Source organism: Oncorhynchus mykiss, chromosome 4, assembly GCF_057628025.1.
Source record: "Oncorhynchus mykiss isolate SJ-2025 chromosome 4, ASM5762802v1, whole genome shotgun sequence".
NCBI classification, from domain to species: Eukaryota; Metazoa; Chordata; class Actinopteri; order Salmoniformes; family Salmonidae; genus Oncorhynchus; species Oncorhynchus mykiss.
Genome location: NC_143025.1, coordinates 80,406,864 through 80,422,662, shown reverse-complemented (window position 1 = coordinate 80,422,662; position 15,799 = coordinate 80,406,864).

Below are 15,799 nucleotides of genomic sequence, written 5' to 3'. Positions count from 1 at the left end.
CTACATTCTTAAACTGCATATTGTGCACTCATCGTTGCATAATATTTAGCATGCACTGTTTAGATTAAAGTTCACAATATGCCACAGCTCCTGACTGGCTAAGTAGGTGGGGAGGGGCCAAGTGCGGGTGGATTTTTCCAAGTTCAACAGACATGCATTAAAACCTCTACGGGATCGCTGACCCTCCACCGGGACGGTTGAGCTAACGTGCGCTAATGTGATTAGCACGACGTTGTAAGTAACAAGAACACTTCCCAGGACATAGACATGTCTTAAATGAGCAGAAAGCTTTCATTCTTGTTATTTTCAGGTATGCTCCTGTCACCATTGTTTCACGCACCTGCATGTCCTCACTCACCTGGACTCCATCACTTCCTTGATTAACGGCCCTTTGGTTCTTTCCCCAGGCGTCATTGTTTCTGTTCCTGTGTCATGTCTGTGCGTTGTTCCTGTTTCTTATTTTGTATTATGTTGTGTTTACTAATTAAAACACTCACTCCCTGAACTTTCTTCCCAACTCTCAGCGCACTCGTTAGAGTAAATTTAACTGCACTGCCCAGTTTACAGTAGCTTTTACAGTGAAAAAAATGCCATGCTGTTGTTTGAGGAGAGTGCACAACAACAAAACTTTTATCGCGGCAACTGGTTTGATACATTCTCTGAATGAAGGTAAATAATGTACTTACATTCAGTAATCTTGCTCTGATTTGTCATCCTGGGGGACCCAGAGATAAAATGTAGCATAGTTTTGCTTGATAAAATCTATTTTTATTTTTAAATGTAGGAACAGGGTTCTAAAGTGTGAACCCCAGCTGTTTCTGACTATCACATGTGTCCTATTTAAAAAGAACTGAAGATGGAAAAATATAATTTGGTTAAATTTCAACATATTTATAATTGAAACCAAAGTGCTGTAACATATTAAAGAAAGTAAAATAGCCTAGTACACACACCATTGCCATTCAAATGTTCAAATTAAAAGGCTACTGCACAGAAACAAAGGACAGTCGGGTGAATCGCAACTTCAGAACCGAGGTCAGAATGACTGCTAAGGCTTGATCCATAAATTAATTAGCCTAGCTTAGGTAGCCTAGCTTAGGTAGCCTAGCTTACAAAACTAAAACAATCCATATGTTCAAATCAAAAGTCCCCTATGCCCACACATTCAGAAATCAAAAGATTGTTTAGTATTTAGTTTAAAAGGTCTGGTGAAGGCCAAGAGGACAAAAAACACTTTTCAATGAGAACAGAAATCCACTAGGTAAAAAGAAAACTTTAAAAAATATATGTATCTTTACAAAGATGCAGCCTATGATGTTATACTCATGATAATTTTAAGGAGAACAAAAACTACTTAGCCAACATTTTAACACCACCGCAGAAGCTTTGCTATTCGGCATCTTCCCAATTAAGTAGGCTAATTTTGTTGTTTGGCTACTTGAAGAGAACTACAGTGCCTTGCGAAAGTATTCGGCCCCCTTGAACTTTGCGACCTTTTGCCACATTTCAGGCTTCAAACATAAAGATATAAAACTGTATTTTTTTGTGAAGAATCAACAACAAGTGGGACACAATCATGAAGTGGAACGACATTTATTGGATATTTCAAACTTTTTTAACAATTCAAAAACGGAAGAATTGGGCGTGCAAAATTATTCAGCCCCCTTAAGTTAATACTTTGTAGCGCCACCTTTTGCTGCGATTACAGCTGTAAGTCGCTTGGGGTATGTCTCTATCAGTTTTGCACATCGAGAGACTGACATTTTTTCCCATTCCTCCTTGCAAAACAGCTCGAGCTCAGTGAGGTTGGATGGAGAGCATTTGTGAACAGCAGTTTTCAGATCTTTCCACAGATTCTCGATTGGATTCAGGTCTGGACTTTGACTTGGCCATTCTAACACCTGGATATGTTTATTTTTTAACCATTACATTGTAGATTTTGCTTTATGTTTTGGATCATTGTCTTGTTGGAAGACAAATCTCCGTCCCAGTCTCAGGTCTTTTGCAGACTCCATCAGGTTTTCTTCCAGAATGGTCCTGTATTTGTCTCCATCCATCTTCCCATCAATTTTAACCATCTTCCCTGTCCCTGCTGAAGAAAAGCAGGCCCAAACCATGATGCTGCCACCACCATGTTTGACAGTGGGGATGGTGTGTTCAGCTGTGTTGCTTTTACGCCAAACATAACGTTTTGCATTGTTGCCAAAAAGTTCAATTTTGGTTTCATCTGACCAGAGCACCTTCTTCCACATGTTTGGTGTGTCTCCCAGGTGGCTTGTGGCAAACTTTAAACAACACTTTTTATGGATATCTTTAAGAAATGGCTTTCTTCTTGCCACTCTTCCATAAAGGCCAGATTTGTGCAATATACGACAGATTGTTGTCCTATGGACAGAGTCTCCCACCTCAGCTGTAGATCTCTGCAGTTCATCCAGAGTGATCATTGGCCTCTAGGCTGCATCTCTGATCAGTCTTCTCCTTGTATGAGCTGAAAGTTTAGAGGGACGGCCAGGTCTTGGTAGATTTGCAGTGGTCTGATACTCCTTCCATTTCAATATTATCGCTTGCACAGTGCTCCTTGGGATGTTTAAAGCTTGGGAAATCTTTTTGTATCCAAATCCGGCTTTAAACTTCTTCACAACAGTATCTCGGACCTGCCTGGTGTGTTCCTTGTTCTTCATGATGCTCTCTGCGCTTTTAACGGACCTCTGAGACTATCACAGTGCAGGTGCATTTATACGGAGACTTGATTACACACAGGTGGATTGTATTTATCATCATTAGTCATTTAGGTCAACATTGGATCATTCAGAGATCCTCACTGAACTTCTGGAGAGAGTTTGCTGCACTGAAAGTAAAGGGGCTGAATAATTTTGCACGCCCAATTTTTCAGTTTTTGATTTGTTAAAAAAGTTTGAAATATCCAATAAATGTCGTTCCACTTCATGATTGTGTCCCACTTGTTGTTGATTCTTCACAAAAAAATACAGTTTTATATCTTTATGTTTGAAGCCTGAAATGTGGCAAAAGGTCGCAAAGTTCAAGGGGGCCGAATACTTTCGCAAGGCACTGTAGGGCCTATCACTAGGGCCCACCTCTTCTAATGCATTGTGGAAAAATGTGCATCAAATTCTACTAGATGAAGAGCTGAAATGAGAATAACATCCTGGAATTTAAACCATACTCTATTTTCGAAAATGTACATACTATAAAACATTCTACATTCTATCATGATTGCATTGTTTACCACTATTCGTTGATTTCGGTAGAGCATCCCCTATCTAATTGATGAGCTGTTGTCAAAGCCGAAATGAGTATGACATATGGATATTCGGACAAGGCCAGCTTCTAAGAGCAACTTTATTCTACTTAGTGAATCTGTTATGGGAATGAAGATAGAACGGTAGGGGAGACCGGGGTTGATATGTATACGGATTGGTTGTCACAGTGCTTATTTATCATCATCTATGTAATCATTTTCAGATGAAACTGATGGATTTTGATGGAAATGGTTTTTGTTAAAAGATCGTTTGATTGTTTTGATCACGCGGACTGGGACATGTTCCGGGTAGCCTCAGAGAATAATATTGATTTATATGCTGATTCTGTGAGTGAGTTTATAAGGAAGTGCATAGGAGATGTTGTACCACTGTGACTATTAAAACCTACCCTAACCAGAAACTGTGGATAGATGGCGGCATTTGCACAAAACTGAAAGCTCGAACCATCGCATTTAACCATGAAAAGGTGACTGGGAATATGGCCGAACACAAACAGTGTAGTTATTCCCTCTGCAAGGCAATCAAACAAACAAAATGTAAGTATAGAGACAGTGGAGTCGCAATTCAACGGCTCAGACACGAGACGCATGTGGCAGGGTCTACAGACAATCACGGACTACAAAAAGAAAACCAGCCACAACACAGACACCGACGTCTTGCTTCTAAACAACTTCTTTGCCCGCTTTGAGGAAGTGCCACCGATGTGGCCTGCTACCAAGGACTGTGGGCTCAAGATCTCTGTTGCCAACATGAGTAAGACATTTAAACGTGTTAACCCTCGCAAGGCTGCTGGTCAAGATGGCATCCCCAGCTGCATCCTCAGAGCATGTGCAGACCAGCTGGCTGGTGTGTTAAACAGACATATTCAATCTCTCCCTATCCCAGTCTGCTGTCCCCAGATGCTTCAAGATGGTCACCATTGTTCCTGTACCCAAGAAGGCAAAGGTAACTGAACTAAATGGCTAATCGCCCCATAGCACTCACTTCTGTCATCATGAAGTGCTTTGAGAGACAGTTGAAGGATCATATCACCTCCACCTTATTGGTCACCCTAGACCCACTTCAATTTGCATACCGCCCCAACAGGTCCACTGACGATGCAATCGCCATCACACTGCACACTGCCCTATCCCATCTGGACAAGAGGAATACCTATGTAAGAATGCTGTTCTTTGAATACAGCTCAGCATTCAACACCATAGTACCCTCCAAGTTTATCATTAAGCTTGAGGCCCTGGGTCTCAACCCCACCCTGTGCAATTGGGTCCTGGACTACCTGACGGGCTGCCCCCAGGTGGTGAAGGTAGGAAACATCTCCACTTCGCTGATCCTCAACACTGGGGCCCCACAAGGGTGCGTGCTCAGCCCCCTCCTGTACTCCCCGTTCACTCATGACTGCGTGGCCATGCACGCCTCCAACTCAATCATCAAGTTTGCAGACGACACAACAGTAGTAGGCTTGTTTACCAACAGCGACAAGATAGCCTATAGGGAGGAGGTGAGGGCACTCGGAGTGTGGTGTCAGGAAAACAATCTCTCACTCAACGTCAACAAAACAAAGGAGATGATCGTGGACTTCAGGAAACAGCAGAGGGAGCACCCTCCTATCTACATCAACGGGACAGCAGTTTGTCAGATCACGGACAAACTGAAATGGCCCACCCACACAGCTGATGTCACAAAGTGCTATACAGAAATCCAGCCTAAAACCCCAAACAGCAAGCAATGCAGGTGTAGAAGCACGGTGGCTAGGAAAAACACCCTAGAAAGGCCTGAACCGAGGAAGAAACCTAGAGAGGAACCAGGCCATGAGGGGTGGCCAGTTAACAATAATTTTGCACGCCCAATTTTTCAGTAATTTGATTTGTTAAAAAGGTTTGAAATATCCAATAAATGTCGTTCCACTTCATGATTGTGTCCCACTTGTTGTTGATTCTTCACAAAAAAATACAGTTTTATATCTTTATGTTTGAAGCCTGAAATGTGGCAAAAGGTCGCAAAGTTCAAGGGGGCCGAATACTTTCGCAAGGCACTGTATATTCTTATTCTATCCCTTCACTTGGAGAGTGTGTATTAGATAGTTGTTCTGGAATTCTTAGATTACTTGTTAGATATTGCTGCACTGTCGTAACTAGAAACACAAGCATTTTGCTACACTAGCAATAACATCTGCTAACCATGTGTATGTGACTAATAAAATTTGATTTGGATACTTTGGGATTTTGGCAATTGGGCCCTTTATCTACTTGTGGAAACCATTTCTGTCTCTGTGTCCAGTATGATGGAAGATAGAGGTAGTTTTGCGAGCCAATGCTAACTAGCATGACTGGAAGTCTATGGGTATCTGCTAGCATGCATGGGGATTTAAAGGGGATTTAAATCTGTGAATTCTTTAAAATAACTCCTCCACCTGGTCAATTCATGTCAGTATGACAAAACATTGAGGTGAGGGGAGTTTGTTTTTCATAGGTGAAAGATGTCTTGCTATTTTCTTGGTAGATGTTTGAATTGTGGGAGTATACAGTATATGAAACATTATGTTTGTTGCAAAGAGGAAAAGGAGAGCTACATTCCAAACCTGTTTCTACGTTGCTACAGCTGATCAAGCCATGTGGTAACTAGCATCTTCATTAGCATTGCAGGGCAGGTTAGGGATGGTTTTCACATAAAATGTGGGGTTGTTTGTCACTATCAACTCCATTATAACCATATTGCTCGGGAACATTGCCACTGCCAATAAATCCCACACTATTTTGTTCTGTTGCTATAAAGACCTCCCTTCCCAGTAAACACAAACACCTTTGCCCGAAATGTCTATATGTGTTGGGAATATGTAGTGTGGAGAGCGTTTGTACATTGGGAAGATGTCGCCGAGTCATCAGAATAGAATGTTGATTACTGGCCGACGTATAAACGATGTAGAACTGTGTAATTTACAATGTACTAGGTATTCTACACATCTGTGAGACTTAGCAAATGCTGTCTAAACTGTATCTTCCCGATGCATCATGAATACATCCGTTGGGCAGAGGTATCTGTGCTATCTGGGCTTGTTGACTCTCTCGCACACACATATATTTTCTTTCAAACACCCACACATGCAAACACACGCATACACACACATACACACACAAACACACGAATACACACACATACACACACATACACACACATACACACACATACACACACATACACACACATACACACACATACACACGCATACACACACATACACACACATACACACACATACACACGCATACACACGCATACACACACATACACACACATACACACACATACAAACACACGCATACACACACAAACACACGCATACACACACATACACACACAAACACACGCATACACACGCATACACACACATACACACACATACACACACAAACACACACATACACACACATACACACACATACACACACAAACACATGCATACACACACATACACACGCATACACACAAATGTACTCAAAATGTCTAATGTTGTTCTCACGGAAAAAAATGCTAAATTTTGTTTGGAATATCGCTCGATCAAAGAAAGGCTATTTATAAGACTGTTTGCCATATTACTTAATTTCCTGTTACAAAAGTTACATTGCGACAACCAACCCTATACTGTGTGACATCCAACCCTGCGATGGGTCTGGTTGTCACAAGTGGACAGAGTGTGTTTGATGGCTTATAACAACATATTGGAATAAGAAATGATGATAAAAAGGTCTCCATTTCAACCCAAGACTTTGGTCTTTCTCCTAATATTGAAAAGAGGCTTGTAAGATATACTGGTAATGAGAAATACACACAAGAGTAAAAAGTGTGACAACCAACCCCGGTTCCCCTAACAGAAACAGAGCATGACAAATGAGAAAGAAATAGGTATTGAACATTAGCATAAGAGAGCAGTGAGTGGAGTCTAGCATTGTCAGTGTGTGTCCACTCTGGAGCAGCATAACAATAGAGCCAGGACAAATATGTTTGGACAACTATTCAAAAAATGTTTTTTGATTACTGAGAAAGAGCCAGATTAAAATCTAAGAATCGCTGCAATCAACTGGAACCTTGAATAACAACATAGACCTTATCTGCCCATAATTGAAAACAAAAGCTGAATTCGATCAATAAGCAATGTTTCTCCACATGATCAAAAGTATGTGGACGCCTGCTCGTCGAACATCTAATTTCGAAATCATGGGCATTAATATGGAGTTGGTACCCCCTTTGCTGCTATAACAGCCTCCACTCTTCTGGGAACATTGCTGCTGGGACTTGCTTCCATTCAGCCACAGTAGCATTACTGAGGTCGGGCACTGATGTTGGTCGAATAAGCTCGAAGTCAGTGTTCCAATTCATCCCAAAGGTGTTCGATGGAGTTGAGGTCAGGGCTCTGTGCAGGCCTGTCAAGTTCTTCCACACCGATCTCAGCAAACCATTTCTGTATGGACCTCGCTTTGTGCATGGGGGCATTGTCATGCTGAAACAGTAAAGGTCCTTCCCAAAACTTTGCCAAAAAATGAAAGCACAGAATTGTCTAGAATGTCATTGTATGCTGTATCGTTAAGATTTCCCTTCACTAGAACTAAGGGGCCTAGCCCAAACCATTAAAGCAGCCCTAGACCATTATTCCTCCTCCACCAAACTTGACAGTTGGCACTACACATTGGGGCAGGTAGCGTTCTCCTAGCTTCCACCAAACATAGATTCGTCCATTGGACAGCCAGATGGTGAAGCGTGATTCATCACTCCAGAGACCACATTTCCACTGCTCCAGAGTCCAATGGAGGTGAGTTTCACACCCCTCCAACCGACACGTGGAATTGCGCATGGTGATCTTAGGCTTGTGTGCGGCACCTCGGCCATGGAAACCCATTTTATGAATCTCCCGACAAACAGTTCTTGTGCTGACGTTGCTTCCAGAGACAGTTTGGAACTCGGTAGTGAGTGTTGCAACCGAGGACAGACCATTTTTGTTTTAACACGCTACCCGCTTTAGCACTCAGTGATTCCATTCTGTGAGCTTGTGTGGCCTACCACTTCGCTGCTGAGCCGTTGTTTGTCCTAGACGTTTTCACTTCACAATAACAACAATTGCAATTGACTGGGGCAGCTCTAGCAGGGCAGAAATTTGATGAACTGATTTGTTGGAAAGGTGGAATCCTATGATGGTGTCACGTTGATAGTCACTGAGCTCTTCAGTAAGGCCATTCTACTGCAAATGTTTGTATATGCAGATATATGGCTGTGTGCTTGATATTATACACCTGTCAGCAACGGGTGTGGTTGAAATAGCTGAATCCACTAATTTGAAGGTGTGTCCACATAGTGTTCTATATATAGTGTAAGTATTCCATCTGCAAACACTTGCCATGTGTTCACACTCCTGGCATGTTCTCCCTAAACCACAAAGTCTTTATGTCCAACAAGACAACAGATATGAAACCTTTAACTGGTTTCCTACTCAGAAAATCATAGCTTTCAACATCATAGAGTTGAAGTCGGAAGTTTACATACACTTATGTTGGAGTCATTAAAACTAGTTTTTCAACCACTCCACAGATTCCGTGTTAACAAACTATAGTTTTGGCAAGTCGGTTAGGACATCTACTTTGTGCATGACAGAAGTAATTTTTCCAACAATTGTTTACAGAGAGATTATTTCACTTATAATTCACTGTATCACAATTCCAGTGGGTCAGAAGTTTACATACACTAAGTTGACAGTGCCTTTAAACAGCTTGGAAAATTCCAGAAAATTACGTCATGGCTTTAGAAGCTTCTGATAGGCTAATTGACATCGTTTGAGTCAATTGGAGGATGTATTTCAAGGCCTACCTTGATCTCAGAAAAAAAAGATTGTAGACCTCCACAAGTCTGGTTCATCCTTGGAAGCAATTTCCAAATGCCTGAACGTACCACGTTCATCTGTACAAACAATAGTACGCAAGTATAAACATGGGACCACGCAGCCGTCATACCACTCAGGAAGGAGATGCATTCTGTCTCCTAGAGATGAACATACTTTGGTGCGAAAAGTTTAAATCAATCCCAGAACAAGAGCAAAGGACCTTGTGAAGATGCTGGAGGAAATAGGTACAATGCATTTTAATCCACAGTAAAACGAGTCCTATATCGGCATAACCTGAAAGGCCGCTCAGCAAGGAAGAAGTCACTGCTCCAAAACTGCCATAAAAAAGCCACTACGGTTTGCAACTGCACATGGGGACAAAGATCATACTTTTTGGAGAAATGTCCTCTGGTCAGATGAAACAAAAATAGAACTGTTTGGCCATAATGACAATCATTATGTTTGGAGGAAAAAGGGGGAGGCTTGCAAGCCAAAGAACACCATCCCAACCGTGATGCACGGGTTGGCAGCATCATGTTGTGTGGGTGCTTTGCTGCAGGTGGGACTGGTGCACTTCAGAAAATAGATGGCATCATGAGGCAGGAAAATTATGTGAATATATTGAAGCAACATCTCAAGACATCAGTTAAAGCTTGGTCACAAAGCATACTTCCAAAGTTGTGGCAAAATGGCTTAAGAACAACAAAGTCAAGGTATTGGAGCGACCATCACAAAGCCCTGACCTCGATCCTGTAGAAAATTTGTGGGCAGAACTGAAAAAGCTTGTGTGAGCGAGGAGGCCTACAAACCTGACTCAGTTACACCAGCTCTGTCAAGAGGAATGGCCAATATTCATCCAACATATTGTGAGAAGCTTGTGGAAGGCTACCCAAAACGTTTGACCCAAGTTAAACAATTTAAAGGCAATGCTACCAAATACTAATTGAGGGTATGTAAACTTTGGCAGCGATTACAGCCTCAAGTCTTCTTGGGTTTGTCGCTACTACTTTGGCACACCTGTATTTGGGGAGATCTTCTCTGCAGATCCTCTCAAGCTCCGTCAGGTTGGATGGGGAGTGCCGCTGCACAGCTATTTTCAGGTCTCTCCAGAGATGTTCGATCGGGTTCAAGTCCGGGCATTCAGAGACTTGTCCCGAAACCACTCCTGCATTGTCTTAGCTGTGTGCTGGGTCGTTTTTCTGTTGGAAGGTGAACCTTCGCCCCAGTTTGAGGTCCTGAGCTCTCTGGAGCATATTTTCATCGAAGATCTCTCTGTACTTTGCTCCGTTTATCTTTCCCTCGATCCTGACTAGTCTCCCAGTCCCTGCCACTGAAAAACATCCCCACAGCATGATGCTGCCACCACCATAACTCCACCGTAGGGATGGTGCCAGGTTGACGCTTGGCATTCAGGCCATAGAGTTCAATCTTGGTTTCATCAGACAAGAGAATCTTGTTTGTCGTGGTCTGAGTTCTTTAGGTGCCTTTTGGCAAACTCCAAGTGGGCTGTCGTGTGCCTTTTATTGAGTAGTGGCTTCCATCTGGCCACTCTACCGTAAAGGCCTGATTGGTGGAAAGCTGCAGAAATGGCTGTCCTTCTGGAAGGTTCTCCCATCTCCACAGAGGAACTCTGGAGCTCTGTCCGAGTAACTATCGGGTTCTGTTTTTCATTTCTAATACAACTGCAACATGTTTTATTTATTTAATCCATTTTACAATAAGGCTGTAACGTAACATAATGTGTTACAAAGCGAGGGAATCTAGCAGACAATTAGAAATATTAAATCCAAATGCCTGCGTTCATTAATTAAAGGTTAATTACACAGTTTAGCATATCTTATATTGTAATTTAAGAATATCCTACATGTGTAGGATTTGAATTGTATCACTTTTTTTCCTGGACCACAAGAAATGCAGAGCTTTGTGATTTACATAGATTCACTGAAATCTCGCACTAACAAACAGTTATGTTAACGGTATTGCACTTTTCGTGTAGTCTGCTTTTGGCCAGCTAACAGCTAACAGCTAACAGCTAACAGCCTAAGCTAATAGCTAATCAAGCAACATTATGAACTAAACCTTCAAATCCTGTTGCTGAAGTATTATTTTGCTGTGACAAAATAGGTCAAATGAAGATCCTATATCTGTACTTCACCCCCGCCCCCCCCAAATAAAATTAAAAAAAACTTAAAATAAGTACCTGTAGGACATACTGTATGCTTTGCTTTGTTACTTTAAAGATAAAATACTTGAGCATTTTTCAGGTGGCTTTGATAACAGCATGATGTAGGCTAGTGAGTAACCAAACAAATAATGCATGTGTGTGACCACAAGGTACTGTATACACAAATCCACTACTAAACACATACCTGGCCCATGTATAATTAATTTTATGTCCACATTTCTATCTGTGAGTTCTTCTTGACTTTGACTTAATAAAACATGAGAAGTAAAGGGGCTGGAAAGTTCTTTGCGAACGTCCTTCTTTAAAATTATATTATCCCAGACCTTCGAGGGTATTCATAAGTTCACACCAATGATACATATTACATGGGTTCACAGTGAACATTGTTCCATATGCCATTCCAAGTCACTAATGCTACAGGAGTGCTGTGAGGTGAAGGCAGGTCAGGCAGGATGTGGATTGTGAATAATTCAATAAAACATTGCTCAACTCCACTCTTAAAAGTAATAGCAAATTGACTTTCCAAGCTCCAGGCTTCTGAGGGTGTTCTCTCAGTCTTTCCACTCAAAACCACATCTCCTGCATACTAATGGGCATGTTACTGTCTCTATGTGACTGTATAGTTAACATGGCAGCCAGCAGGTGTGTGTGTGTGTGTACATAGCAGGTGCTCTCTGCAGAGATCAATAGGAAACTTTGAGTTGGCCAGAGGAGTGTTTGAAAGTGAAGATGATACAAGAGGAGAGAGGCTGTGAGCAAAGTCCTGAAGAGAACCAGCACCATGCAGGGCTCGACATCACCTGAAGTATATCTGGAGCATCATTCTGTACATAGTATGCTTACTTACTTTATTGTGTATTTCAGATTTGTGATTCTTATTCCTCATGTGTTTTTTTTTGTATTACATTGTTATTTATTATTGCATTGTTGGGTTTTGAGTTTGCAAGAAAGGCATTTCACTGTACTTGTGCATGTGATATTAAAACTTGAAACTATTGAAACTGCACTGTTATCATAACCTACTCAGTGGCATTACTTGACTAAATAGTTTCACCTATAGCCCTACTGTAGTATACTGTACTGCTATCTAGTGCCCTTTCTAAAAGCCAATCTCAATAGTTTTTACAGTACATTGAGGTTAGTGTTTGAGGTTATATATATATTTTTTTACATTCTAGTCATTTAGCAGATGCTCTTATCCAGAGCAACTTAGAATTAGTTATATTTAGAACTCTGGTCACCTACCTGTACTGTAGTGCACTGCTATCTAACTTTAGTGCCTTAAAATGCTAATATCTCATTAGCCTTACTATACACTCATTTTTTATTGTGCACTAATGTTATCAGATTCAGCAAATACTATCACATGCCTGATGTAAGACAGCACCTTTTTTTTCTGAGTGTAGATTATCTAAAACCTAAAAGGGTGCTTTGACTGTCCCCATAGGAGAACCCTTTGAAGAATCCATTTTGGTTTCAGGTAAAACTCTTTTGGTTCCAGGTAGAACTCTTTTGGTTTCCATATAGAAACCTAGGGCACTACATTGCCAATGTCTCAATAGCCTTCACTGTACCACTGTCAGAGGTTATCAATGCTGTACTCTGGTCAGGTTCAAAATCCCCTTTCCAAGAAGTCAGAACCGGCAGGGCAAAACCGCTTGAATCAATGTTTTTCCACATAATTTCAACCAAATAATTCAATGTGATGTGGAATCAACGTGGAAAACTGATTGGATTTGAAAAAGGGAATTTTGTATTTTTTTCACCAAACGTTTAGCCTTTATTACAAAATTAATGAAAAACGAAAGACTAATATAACTTGATTAAATAAGTATTCACCCCTTCAGTCAATACATGATAGAAAAACCTTTGGCAGTTTTTACAGCTCTGAGTCTTCTTGGGTCAGTCTCTAAGAGCTTTGGACACCTGGATTGTGCAATATTTGTCCATTATTCTTTTCTAAATTATTCAAACGCTGACAAGGTGTTGAGAGTCATGGCTACAGCAATTTTCCAGTCTTGCCATAGACTTTCAAGCAGATTTATGTCAAAACGGTTACTTCACCACTCAGAAACATTCACTGTCTTCATTCACAGGCTTACCTGACCTGCTTTCTCTGGATTCAGACTATTCTAGGAAGCAGACCTATAGATAGCTTTGGGAGCTGGATTTTGATTATTAAGCAAGTTCTAGGTGTTGAGTCTTGACTCATCACTGGCTAATCAGAACGTGATCCATGGCTAAAGATGTGGTTGCTTCAAGTTGTTTTGTACGTACTGTGTTGTCATGAACTCCAATTCGAATGGAAATCGGTAATAGCCTAGTTTGTTAAAGGTCCAATGCAGCCATTTTTATTTCAATATCAAATCATTTCTGGGTAACAATGAAGTACTTTACTGTGATTGTTTTCAATTAAAATGGTCAAAAAGAAACAAAAATTGCTTCTTAGCAAGGAGCAATTTCTCAAGCAAGAATTTTGCTAGGACAGTCTGGGAATGGTCTGAGTGGAGAGGGGAAAAATCTAAACTAGCTGTTATTGGCAGAGAGGTTCGAAATTCTCTTTTTCGGGTGTTCTAAATTACCACCTGATGATGTCACCAGGCAGGTCAAAACGCCATCCCACCGCAACAGGATGAAATTTCAGGCAGTCTTTTCAAACATCCCTTACACTAAACTGGCATTATCATAATTTTCACAATATTTTTCCAACTTCAGTGTGGAAATAAAAAATTCTCATTGTTTTTATAGCACTGGGCCTTTAAATAGCCTAGAAACAAAATATAAAATATGGGATTGGTCTATATTCTGTTATGTTGAACATGTTTGCAGTCCACATTGCTCTTAGTAATTGCATGGCTTCAACATGGAAATATTTTGTAACTTAAACATAGCATTTGCACCAATAGCCTATGTGCCTACTGTAAAATGCTTTAGGCCCTTGTCTTAGCCATGGTCTTGACATAGAAGGTTTCAAATACAAATAAATACAACTACAGGCAACATCATTGTCTAAATACAACTACAGGCAACATCATTGTCTAAATACAACTACAGGCAACATCATTGTCTAAATACAACTACAGGCAACATCATTGTCTAAATACAACTACAGGCAACATCATTGTCTAAATACAACTACAGGCAACATCATTGTCTAAATACAACTACAGGCAACATCATTGTCTAAATACAACTACAGGCAACATCATTGTCTAAATACAACTACAGGCAACATCATTGTCTAAATACAACTACAGGCAACATCATTGTCTAAATACAACTACAGGCAACATCATTGTCTAAATACAACTACAGGCAACATCATTGTCTAAATACAACTACAGGCAACATCATTGTCTAAATACAACTACAGGCAACATCATTGTCTAAATACATCTACAGGCAACATCATTGTCTAAATATAACTACAGGCAACATCATTGTCTAAATATAACTACAGGCAACATTATTGTCTAAATACAACTACAGGCAACATCATTGTCTAAATACAACTACAGGCAACATCATTGTCTAAATACAACTACAGGCAACATTATTGTCTAAATACAACTACAGGCAGCATCATTGTCTAAATACAACTACAGGCAACATAAGAATATTATTAGTATTTAGTATGTATTAGGATCCCCTGGGGTCCAAACAGGGTTAAAACAGTTACAACAAAAAACAACTGCCTGCATAATCAATAAAACAATACATCATACAATACATTATTACTGTAATATTACACATTTACAATCCAAAATCCACAATACCACAACATTACAATGTGTGTGAGTGTGTGTGTCTCTCTTCTTGTGCTGTGAGGTGTTATTATATATTGTATCTGATTCTACTGCTTGCTTGAGTTACTTTTTATTACATTTTTATTTCACCTTTATTTAACCAGGTAGACTATCTGAGAACACCTTTATTTAACCAGGTAGACTATCTGAGAACACCTTTATTTAACCAGGTAGACTATCTGAGAACAAGTTCTCATTTACAACTGCGTCCTGGCCAAGATAAAGCAAAGCAGTACGACACAAACAACAACACAGGATTACACATGGAATAAACAAAACATACAGTAAATAACACCATAGAAAAAGTCTATATACAGTGTGTGCAAATTAGGTAAGATAAGGGAAGTAAGGCAATAAATAGGCCATAGTGGCAAAATAATTACAATTTAGCAATTAAACACTGGAGTGATAGAGACTAGAGTGATAGATGTACACAAGATGAATGTGCAAGTAAAGATACTGAGGTGCAAAGGAGCAAAAATAAATAAATAACAGTATGGGGATGATGTAGTTGGGTGGGCTATTTACAGATGGGCTATGTACAGCAGCAGTGATCTGTGAGCTGCTCTGACAGCTGATGCTTAAAGTTAGGGAGGGAGATATGAGTTTCCAGCTTCAGTGATTTTTGCAATTTATTCCAGTCATTGACATTAGAGAACTG